This window comes from Aythya marila (genome assembly GCF_965140915.1).
Source record: "Aythya marila genome assembly, chromosome: 2".
In the NCBI taxonomy this organism is placed as follows: domain Eukaryota; kingdom Metazoa; phylum Chordata; class Aves; order Anseriformes; family Anatidae; genus Aythya; species Aythya marila.
In genome coordinates this window covers 18,374,886-18,387,027 of record NC_139043.1, presented here as the reverse complement: position 1 = coordinate 18,387,027, position 12,142 = coordinate 18,374,886, and the positions used below count along the sequence as shown (strand labels likewise).

Here is a 12,142-nt window from a genome sequence, read left to right as displayed (position 1 = left end):
AGAAACACAAACAATGAACTTACTTACAGCAAGGTACTACCCCTCATCAGCTCACATGTGCTAACACACGTAGATGCTGCTTCTCTTCTACAAAAGCAAGAGAGATCCCTCAGCTTAACTCTCAGGGCAACAGTACCTTATTAAACTTAATAAATTGGAATGTTTATAATCATCTGCTCACATATTCAGTAATTTCTTGTATACCAGGACTCCTGCGTGCCTTCTAGGTATTTAATCCAAAGGAGGTAAGGTATTTTGAAACAGACATGATTTAGTTGGTACTATAAATTCATCCCGTATAGAGAGGCTTCCATGGAGATTCTCTGGTATCTAATAAAGCAGAAACTGCCACTGAAGCTTTTCCCCTCCTGGTCAAGGCATTTGGAATTGATCTCTCTTGGGAATACTCTCAGACATCAACAGAGGTGAACTGACATGCAATGCCAATACCCTTAACATAGGTTAATACAGATTATAAACGTAATTAACAACATATTTGCTAGGGACAGATATTAAAAGATGTAAATTCCTTACTTTTTTTTTTTTTATTTTTCCTGGAGGAATGTGCTCAACCCTTTATTTCCATCTATCAATAGGTTCTGTAAATATACAGATTAAAGAAATTTTCAAATATTTTCAAATAGAGAAAGAATTCTAAAGATGTGAGTGCATACATGGTCTAGCCCTGTAGTTTTATTGCATGTAAAACTCTCCTTAAAATCCTTGAACAAAGACGTAACTTCAGTTATATTGGCACAAACTGTTGGAGAAGGGTCAAACTATTGGAAATGGCAATAGAATTTAGAACAGTTAACATGGTTAATAAAGATTATAAAAATTATTTTGATATTTTCTTTTCTACTTTAGCAATTAGGTTTTATATATTTCCTTGGTATTGGTTCAATGGGTTATTTTGTTTAAGAATAAGGCAGTAAGACTGCAGCACCACATATATCCATATGCCACAAAAAGCACCTGTACACTTAGAAAGATCAGCAAGAAATGAAATCCAGAACATGCAATACTAAATTTTTGGAAACATAAATAAAAGAAAACCATAAAATATCTTCAAATCTCAGCTGAGTTCACAAACAGTGTACTCCAAGGCTTTCTTACACTATTAACTTGTTTTTATTCTGTAAAAAAAAAAAACAACAAAAACCACATTTAAAACATAGAAATAAAATCTGCATGTGTTCCAGGATGAGAAATTGTACAACTGCACAGGGCTGTTCAGTCAAAGGGAGATTCAGACCACTACTTTGTCTCTAGAGATGAGAGGCAGAGCAAATTTAAAATGTTCAGGCAAAAGAACAATTTAGGAAGTGTAGCTGCCAGAACTCATTTTGGACTGCCAGGAGACATTACTAAGGGTGCCCACCTTCTGTGATAATAATATAATAAAGGCCCATATTCATGGAATAGGTGGCTTGGGCTTTTTTCTTAGCTTTCAAAAGTGCACCATAAGCTAAAGAGTGCAGGGGGAATCTTCCTCCTTTTACTACGCCATGGTAAGGCAAAAATCAAAAAGGACATCAAGCAACCTAGGAAAAGGTCAGTGTTGGTTTAAACCCAAGCTAATTAGAGTATGTCTTTTACCCAGTTACTGTTCATTATTGTGTACATGACCATTACAGCGACAGGACTAGAAGTCACATTTCCCAGCACCAACAGAGGGGCTCAGTACCCCAGATGGGACTATTCCAAGTGTACCATCTTACCCCATGTGTTTAATTGTTGAATTGTTAATTGTTTTTAATTAATGAAAAACACATGAAAGTAAACAAACACAAAAACGAGCAAGTTTTTAGCTCTAAACTGAAAAAAACCTGTCCCTTGAGGGTTTCTGAAAGGACAAGGGAAAACAGCTTTCACTGAACTAAGCATAAAGTACTGACCTCCTGACCCCGACTACCAGCAGTTTCTGAGATTTGGTGATAAAAGGGAGGAAGAAGAATCTTCAAATCTGTCAAATAGCCATAGGCTGAGACAACAGATAGCTGTAAGCAAATTCTCAAGAGATGATACTGATAAAAACCTCAAATGCTTAATCCCTTCCAGCAACCTGAAGTCTAGTGTATCCCTTACAACTTGGTAGCTCTCTTTCATATGATGTTCAGTTCCTTGCTAGTGACAACTTGGAAACTTTCAACATAACCTTCAGCAAGTGTTTTTTTTTTTTTTTTTTTCAAGACTATTTTCCAGCATTTCAAGGTTATTTTCTACCATTCCTGCTGTATTTCAATATTCTAACTTTTGTTTATCAAAGGAAGAGGGAAACAAATTTCGTATCTGTCACACTGATAAGCACTGCAATAACAGAGTGCTTCTCGTTATTGCTGTATTCCTTTAAAGCAACCTTTTTGGTTTATGCCTTACAGCACCCCTGGGGTGTGGCACCGCATGAACATCACACATGCTATGATCTGTTTTAAGAAACAGCATGTAAGGGATGCCAGCAGAAGAGAGTCATAGAATTCCTTGGGAAAATTAGAAGCCTCGGGCTTCTTTTAATTAATTTTGCCCCATTTCAGATCTTAATTAAAAAAAACACACACTAAATGGTATTATTAGCATCCAAATAAGTAATCAAGGTGATGCTCTGCCAATGGATAAACATATTATGGTACTTTCAAACTTGCCAGATCTTATTTGTACAGCAGGATTAGCAACCATCATGTTCTGGACATTTCTTCCAGGTAAGAGCCCATCTCCCTGTCACTGCAAAAACCTACAAAGCAGTCAGAAAATACAGACTTCAGCCTCTCCTAATGATGACATCCAGTGTTGCTGGAAATGTCATGATTTAGCGGTGGCTTGCTGCATTTTTGGCATAATATGAAACAAAATATTTTACTGAGACTGAACTTCAATTTTTTCGGCTTTGTTAACAAACCGCCGCTTTACAACAAATCCTGTATCCAGGGGAACTTTCGAATCTAACTTTTTGCAAAGATGACCTCTCAAGTGCTTTTGAATGAAATCCCTTGATGCTTTGAGTATGTTCTCAAACTGAACAATTTTAAAAACATCCACGGTCTCAAATGTTAAGATGTTCCAGAAGGCTGGATTGCTTAGAAATACCAAAGATTTAAGCTCATGAAGAAAACATTAAAAAAAAGTTAAGAAAAATGAACTTCAGATCTAAAACTTCATTTACGCATAGTAGCCGTCTACCCTCTGTAACGTAGTATAATCTAAAACATTTATTTCAATTTGGAAAACATTTTTCAAAAGAAAACATTACAGCTTGTTAGAAAAATGTGACCCTGGGGGGAGACAAATTTCTCCAGAAAGATTAGCGAAAATCTCTCAAAGACTTTGCATTAGACTCGAAGTCCAGCAGAACAGAGTATCAACCCCCAATACATGAATAGTGTATTTTATTTTTTTTATTTTCAGTTAGGAATTCCACAGCTAAAAATCACAAAGCAGTGTAAAGGCAGTATCTAAGTGGGGAACAATGGCTAAAAATGAAAGGTATCTTGAGAAGGCAAGTAATTACTAGCTGCAATATGTCCCACAAATGCCTTAAAACAATACTTTGATGGTGCTGGAGAGCTTCAGGACAGCTCCGTACCACCCTGCCTTCACGGCCACATCTGTTCTCATTCTGTCCCCATGGCAATCAGACTGCTTCCTACTCAGTTCTCCCCCGGCTGATCTGTTTGGTTCCCCCAAATCTTTCAGATGAGTCACCGAAACACTTACTCATACTTTAAAAAAAATCCCTAAGACTTCAGATGGTGTTAACATATTTAAGCGGTGTGTAGGTGTATTATCTGATGCAGAAACTTACAGAGATCACCTCTCCATGAGCAAGTTTTACATTACAGATGAACTTGATAAACTGACTGTATCCTGCCTTATAATGACCTTTCCTGAGCTATGCTCACAAATCAACGCCTACTTATATTATTAGTAACACTTCAACCCTTAAACAGTGTCCAACAGGAAAATACTGTATGTTTTAATTAAAAATAACTTAAATCAGAAACACTTTATTCCTCTTTATGTTCAAGAGAGCTTTGAGCAAGTGATGGTTTCAAGCTCTCATATGTCACAACTCTGCATACAAGTTAAATGGAAGCTGAGGATGTCTAGGAGAGCATCTGCCTCCAAACCACAACACTGAGCATTCAGGTCATATTTTATTGTGTTGTAGCATAGCCTTCTGCAGCTTGCCTTGGAACTGTATGAAAAGAGGATTGGTTCTCTGAAAACAACCAGGGTTGATCCACGCTCCCTCTGACCCCTCTGAAGTGGTGGGCTCTGAGGCTTGCTGCACTGCTCTCTGGCAATGAGGATCCCCAGACCACGGGCAGACTTCTTTCTCCAGCAGGAGCTGTGCTCAATACAGACAGAATCACAGAATCACAGAATTTTCTAGGTTGGAAGAGACCTCAAGGTCATCGAGTCCAACCTCCAACCTAACGCTAACAGCCCTCCACTAAACCATATCCCTAAGCTCTACATCTAAACGTCTTTTGAAGACTTCCAGGGATGGTGACTCCACCACTTCCCTGGGCAGCCTGTTCCAGTGCCTACCAGCAGGCTGAGCTGCATGCGTGCAGCTGGTTCAGTGAAAATGAACCCAGGTAGCTGGAGCAGTTCAGATAGGAAGCCTCGGGTACCCAGTCTCATCTGGGCTGAGACAGGCAGGGATGTGCCCAGAAACACCTGAGCTGGCAAGCGTGGCTGGCATGAGGGCACCATGCTTCATGAAGAATGAGCATCATCATCGCCCCAGCTGTTGGTGCAGAAAATCAGAAAAAAGGCCCATTTCCACAGTCTTCGTTTTTGCACCAAACCATGAACTAACTACACCTGGTGTACTGCAGATGTATCTGGCGTGAGAGTATACTCTCAAAGTTGTCTGGATCATCCTGTTACACTAATAACATCAGCCACGCTTTTACCGATTGAGTCGACATTTTTCTCATTAAATTTCTGTAAATTTCTTCAAAAAATATTCAGCCAGTTGCAAGAATAAGCTTTTGGGACAACTTCCACTACTACTACTTTTTCAGCTATTTCTCTGAAAAGCCTGAGTGTCTCTGAGGCTGACACTTTGCAGCAAGACACTGCTGAATGTAGAAGAGTTTTTTGTCTCCCTCATGAAAACCTTTCTGTTTTTAAACATTTGGACAATGTTAGGAGGAAAGTGAATTCTAGCAACTGCAAACGTTCTCCCTGCACAAAATATGATCTCTTTCCAGTGTTCTTCACCTTATTAAGCATCTCAGGTCTGACTAAGTTTCAGAAAATGATGAAAGCATCAGAAATACAGAGATAGCATTAGTGCCTGCTTAAGACTTGGCAGCATCTTCAGCTTGGAACCGTAAAGGACGTTTTACTCACTAGTTTTAACAGGTCTGAGCATTTCACAGAGCTTTTACTCAAAAAGACATTACTACTTGAGGATCCAAATAGTATTTTATCCATGGAAAAGTACACCGAGGTAGGATCCCTCAGGCAATGCTAGGAGCAGAAAGCTAGTTGCAAGCCTCCCGTGTTTAACTTGTCCATACGACAGACATCTACTTGGCAGAACCGTCTATTCCTAGTATATTCATAGCATATTCTATACTAGAACACATTTCTCAGAACAGCTACAACTTAAGGTCCGTATCCTTGACGCTTGTAGCTTCTGTGGACTAAAGACAAGACAAGAATGTAATCCTGCAAAATTCTAATCTCTGCACAGGTGTTCACTGTCTGCTGTTGCAAGCCATGCACCTGAAAAAGTTTGAGAATATTTTATTTTTTTGCTGTATAGTACATGCACAACCCCTCCAAATTAAGTAAATAGAGCTCATTTTGCCTACAACAGATATTTATTTGCCTGTCAAACTGATCATCTGCAGATAATATGGAGTTCAATCTTGTGAAATTATTGTAAAATCTGGTCTAAAAGTTCACAGGTATTCAATCTACCAGGTAGGCCCTAATTTCCATGGCTGCTCAACATCAAAGAAGATGAAATGAACATCAGCTAAAATGTGTGAATGAAGCAAAATAAAGGGAACTCACAACCTGCCCATGAGACAGCCTGTAACTCCAAAAGCTACTGTCAACTCCATCTCAGGATGTACGTTTTTCTTGGGAGATTATAAACTGTGTTTTCATGACATGTAGGTATGGAAATAAAACAGTCATCATATCACTGATGAAGAGTTTGGGTATTAGATGTAAATCATTAAATCCAAGCAGTACACTTTGTTGTTTCTTATGTGTTGTTAAATTAATGAAATCATTAAGGAGTTATTTGCTTTTTTAGGATACAGATTACAATACACTGTTTTCAGATGTAAATGTAAAATTCACACTGGTCCTAAAAAAAGGAAAAAAAAAAAAACAAACAAGTTCCACACAGTAAAATCATATTGAATAGGAACAGGTAATTAAGCAAAGAATGGATATAAATTTTACACAGTTCATTACTGTAGTTACAGTCTGATGTCTCACACTGCTCTGTTTTTTAAGATGTAAGTATTTAGCAATGGCATATGAGAAGTAAAGCTACAAGGCAGAAAAATAAACTATTTTACCACATTTATCAACTGGCTTTCAACTTACTCATTATAAAATCTCTCTGTTTCCTTACTCCTACAGTAGAGTGGTTTAGCAAAACTATTTACTGAAATGGCCTCATATAGACAAAAACATTCAGATTTCTACTAAACAATACTTGTTTTGTTGCTTGTTTTCAGAGTTTTGCAGCACTAATGGTCCTGTTTATGCCAAGATTAATAACCAACAGTTGTAAATATATTTCAAACAACTGGAGGCTGAAGAGGAAACAGATCATATCAATGGATTTGTTTGTGAACAGACTTCAATGCAACCATTGTGTGTGGATTACAATTCGAGGTCACATTTTTTTATTAGTTATGTTCTGGAAACCATAAATAATGTATTAATTTTAAAGGATTACATGAATTGGCTCAATCCACATAATCCACTACAAGTTTCCTCCAAGTGACTAGCAAACAACATTCCTTTGAAGTTCATTCATATTTTTCAGGGTGATTTTCAACAATACCTTCTTGCCACCGGAATATGAAAAATGCACTTCTAAAATCTGCAATTCAGGCACTATATGAAAAACAGATCGATATTATATAATAATCTGTGCTTGGCATGAAATTTTACCTATGATACATTATCACAATTCAACTACTGTCCTTTTTAAGAAGTGCACTACACAAGTTCAAAATAACAGAGATGATTGGTCTCCTGTCCCATTAGTCCACACAAGGATAACCTAAGCAATCACAAAAGTCTAAAGGAAAAGTATCTCACTCCTTGTTTAGCTCACCATGCTTCTCACAAGAAAAGCTATGCCACTAAGATTCACTTGTCCTTCCCCAAAACACATGGCTTACCATCATATGGACTTTGTATCACGTAATAATTCTGAGAATTAAACAGACAGCCACAGATAACGATACGGGAAAAAACAAACTTTTCAGAAGAACATGTAGCAATGACACGCTGGTCTGCCCAGTTCAAGTATGGGTGTTTCTCCTTTCTCCCACCAGCCCGTGCTACCAGTTTCAACCACAACTCTTAGTATGATTTTTTCCATTTTTAGCTTCCAACATCTGTCCCCCAAAAAATTCTTAATTCACACGTATTTACTTTCTCTCCTGCTGAGAGGCTGCTAAAAACTTCTCAAGCATGGCTACAGACTCTGTATGCTTCCTCTACTCCTCTAATAATTTTTTTTCAATTCCTTTTCAGAATTGAGCTTTGGTTTAGAGATCACATTCGGCATACCCATGGAACAGGATGATGTCGTTGCACCTATAAACTGGGGATTAGATTTGAGGAGCCAGAACATCTGCCTCAAGATCTAATTCATCCTTTACCTTCATTAGCCTGTCCTAAATTGTCTCTTCCACACTGAACAAAGAGACACTCTTCTTGTTGTTCAGGAACACTCTACTGTTCTGCATGAAAAAAAGATATGCTTTAAATAAGAAAAATGATAGGATCTTGTTAACCTTCACTTCTTTACAGAAAGTGTAAGATTTGGGTGACTTCACACTATGTTTTTTTACTAAAGCATATCCCCTTCAGCCCTTTAGTATGTGACATCTGTCTACTATTCCTTTGCTCGCTCACTCTTCTTCTTCATCTTCAAACATTCTTTCATGTCTTGTCCTATTCATTAATCTGTAAGCATCTCAGTGTTGGATGTAGGCTAGTAAACCTCCAGCTTCCTCTGTTGCACTTCCCACTGGATTTTTCTGAATTAGTTCTTTAATGTGCTGAAGCTCTCCATATCACCAATATATTAAAGGATTTCTGGATCCATATTTCTTAACTCTCCCACTGGTGTCATATGTCCTTAGGTGACATTTGCAAGCTCATCCACTTTCTTCAATACTTTTCATTCCTGATTTCAACCTACCATGTTTCTGAAAATACTTTCGAATTCTTCTATCAATCTGAAACTCTCATCACTTTTCAACTCCCTGTGTAGGAGTGATCAGTCAGGAAAAAATTCAATATGGAGAAATTGAATATATTAGATATTATTCTTCCACTCAAAAATCTCTGCAGTGAATTATACTGTTCCTAACTTATACCATATTCAAGTCCAATTTCTTAGAATTCAGTATCTAAGATGTTGCCAAATTCTTTCAGTTCTTACATCACAGTTTCCAGAATACATCATCTTCCCCTAAAACTTGGCATGCAGCTTATCCATACCTGCACCGTATTTCATGAGAGGTCTATGCTAGTACTTCTTCGTCTAGCCACTATACTTACTGCCTCACAACTCTTAAAACTTGGAGCTGCTGTTTCTCATTCAAATTTCACCACTGGATTTTATTTTCCTTTCCATCTACGTCTTGAATCTTACCCTACAGTGTCTACACACTACTTCCGTATGTTTATCTAAACAATCGTATTTCCTAACTCTCACCTCGGTGTTTTCTTTTAATTTGCCCATTGTGCTGGAAGCTTGTAAGTCACCACACAGCCTCTAATCAAATCCCCATGTAAACTATCTCCTTATTTTGAGATTATGTAAAAAATAATAATAATATAAAAAAAATACAGTATGTTTATCATACTACCTTTAAGTCTACAAGAAACTGCATTCTTCGAAGAATTTTTCATATTTCTATGGAGGGTGCCACTCCATGCATCTTCCAGACATGATTCTTTCCCATTTCATAATTAATCATTTATATATTTATTAATAATTTTTACTTAAGAGAAATCAAAAAGCCTTCAAAATCTAAGTTAGCACAATGTAATTGGTGTTTTTGCTTGTTTGTTTGTTTGTTTGGAAATGGTGTATTTCTGGATTTACAGATATAAACTTTTCTTACAAATTAAGCATACCTTATTTTTTTTTTCTTTTTTTTTTACTGATCTACATTTGAGCATGTAATTTTCTGTCCATGTGTATAAGCTCCTTAACTTTCTGTACTGCATCATTTTAGCATTCCAGTAGGGGAAAAAAAAAAAAAAAAAAAAAAAAGGAAAAATACAGTTCAGTTTCTAGAGGAAGCAAAAATATGCTTTCAGATGCTGCAACCTCCACATTCAGTTGCAGAAATTTTATTAAAGGTCTAAGAACTAATACTGATGTGTGTAGAACATAAACAGTGTAACCACATCATTTTTAAGCTATGGTTTCCTACGTCAGATTTCCTCTGAAAATAACAAACAAAGAGTATTTCCCCACATTACCTGTATATAAACAAGATTCATTAATCTGACATGCCAATTTGAGATACTGAAACAAGACAGTACTTGTAAACCATGGGAAATTTTCTCATAAAAATGTCCAGGCTAGTAAACCAAATAAAACCATCCTTACTCTAGAAGTACATGCAGCCACTCATATCACTAAATATACTAAGCTTTTTTAAGAATCAAATGATTTGCATGAAGAAGTCTAAATAAGGATTGATATTACAACTTTCAGCAGCTTAATATGAAAGCAGATCTTAACATCTTAATTAAATGTCTAAACTCTAGAATATGATGACAGATCTAAAAACAAAGACCCATGTAAAGTTGGTCTCATTTGCAGTCTCCTTTTATTTGAAATCATTTCTGTATGCCAGACATCAAAATATAACATTTTCCACTGCTACTTCACAGTTAAGATGTACTTTCACTGATGGCAGCATCTGACTTTGGATCACAAATAGAGCCCATTTTTGCTACACAATTAAACCAAGAATACCCCCTTTAAATCACAACCTCTAAAAATTGACTAACCTTTCAGTACTGAAGCTGGAATGAGACAATTCAAAATTTCATGAATCTGAGCTGAAGTTAATTGTTGGATTTAAACAGCTGGAGGGGGGTGAGGGGAGAAGACATATCTGAAGGAAGTATATTGAGAGCAGCAGGACTCCCTTTAGGAGAGAAATTGGTAACAGTTAGTAAAAGGAAGCAAGATAAATTACATGAGAAGAACAGTGTCTGTAAAATGAAAGAGGGATAAAAAACAGAGAAAAAAAATGGATCAAAAGTAATAATAAGCCTTAAGAAAATGTGGAACAGAAAAGGCAAAAGGAAGGAAAAGAACGGAAGACTTCAAGGCTCCAAGACTTCACGTAGAGTCTTACCCTTAAACCTGTAATTTTTTGCCTCTTATTGAATTGTAAAACACTGTGAGAGGTATGCTATTACAGAATAAACTGACACAGAGGGTCTGGAAGTCTCATATAAAGCTGGGATACAGGCTCACTCAAACTACTAACAGCTCCAGTGTTCTGACCGTGGCCGTGCTGCATAGGGCTATGACCTGAAATTTTAGGGAACCTACCCTTGTCTGCAATTGGACAGGATACAACTATAACTCAGAAAACAACGGGTGGCAGGTAGTGGTACTGGTACCTTAGCGAGCATTACATTTGTGTATCACTCACTGAATGAACCCACCAACATTCATGTCATTTTACATTTATACTCCAGAGTTACTCAGCTTCTTAGGACCAGGCTGATACCAAGCACTGTTCCAAGCACTAAATCAAGAACAGTTTCAGTCTCTAAGTACATGACACCTGGTGGGAAGCACTTAAGAGAAAGAAGGATTTATTTTCTAAAAACTAGATTCAAGCAGTAGTTCTAGGGAGGAGTTAACTTCCTCCTGAAGCATGAGGCTAAGATATAAAATATCACAGCCATCAGATGTTAGGATCATCCAGGACTTAGCCTAGATAAACACATCCTGCATAACCAAATTGGTACTGCTGTTTCAGTTTTATATATCAAGCTTTTATTTAATTTCCTAAGTAATGATGTGAAGATTTCCACACTCCTGTGGTATAGATCTCCTCTCACTGATTATGGGTTAGTGGTGCTAGTAAGTGTTGACTTGTCAATGAGGAAAGAATCTTCATGTGGTATCTTCATACTGAATATGAGACACCCAATAAGAAAACCATGTGCATTACCAATACTACCAGGTGCAAAGTAAAAAATAAAAATAAATTTTAAAAAAAGAATAATTCTACTATTCTTTAAGCAGTAGTACTGAAGCATTGTCATTACCACAGTGAATAAAATTCTTGTATAATTTCTGTGTGCCTTTATGTGAGACAAACATAATATATTTTGCTTTATTTATTGGTTCTGTAATACTGCTAAGTAGCTAGAAATTGTACAATCTTTATATTGCACATGTCCTTCACAGACCTGACTAGTTCTTGAAACAGAAGATCCAGGACCAAATCCTAACTAAATGGTGACAAAAGGCTCTCATCCTGTGATGGTAAAAACAAAACAAAACAAAACAAAACAACAACAAAACTTGGGCTGGATTTGTAAAAGTTAGGAAAAGCTTATGGTCACTGAGGTCAGAGCAAAATGCCAACCAACCAGCCTCTGCTTGTGGAACAGACATAGAACTATTCCAGGAGCTATTGGGCTCAGCAAGTTGCATTTATGCTTAGAGGGAAACTGTATTATCACTCCATTTGTTTGGTGTACTTCCTCAGACATTTCTAGGACAACTTCTAGAAATGCTCTCCCACTGTGGAGTGTGAACTACAAGGTGGAATACAAATATGTACAGCTTATGCAAATAGAAATCATAATCACGCACTCTAAAAAGATGCAGGTCATCTCATTAGCATGGCTTCATGGAAGCAAATGAATCATT

The 12,142-nt window shown here is 37.0% G+C and overlaps 1 protein-coding gene across 1 annotated transcript in view; it reads right to left on the bottom strand.

Annotated features, from left to right (window-relative positions):
* PRTFDC1 (phosphoribosyl transferase domain containing 1) overlaps nt 1-12,142 on the bottom strand; it is a gene marked incomplete at its 5' end in the record, with an annotated part of 45,647 nt that overhangs the window by 27,051 nt on the left and 6,454 nt on the right. The window lies entirely within an intron of this gene.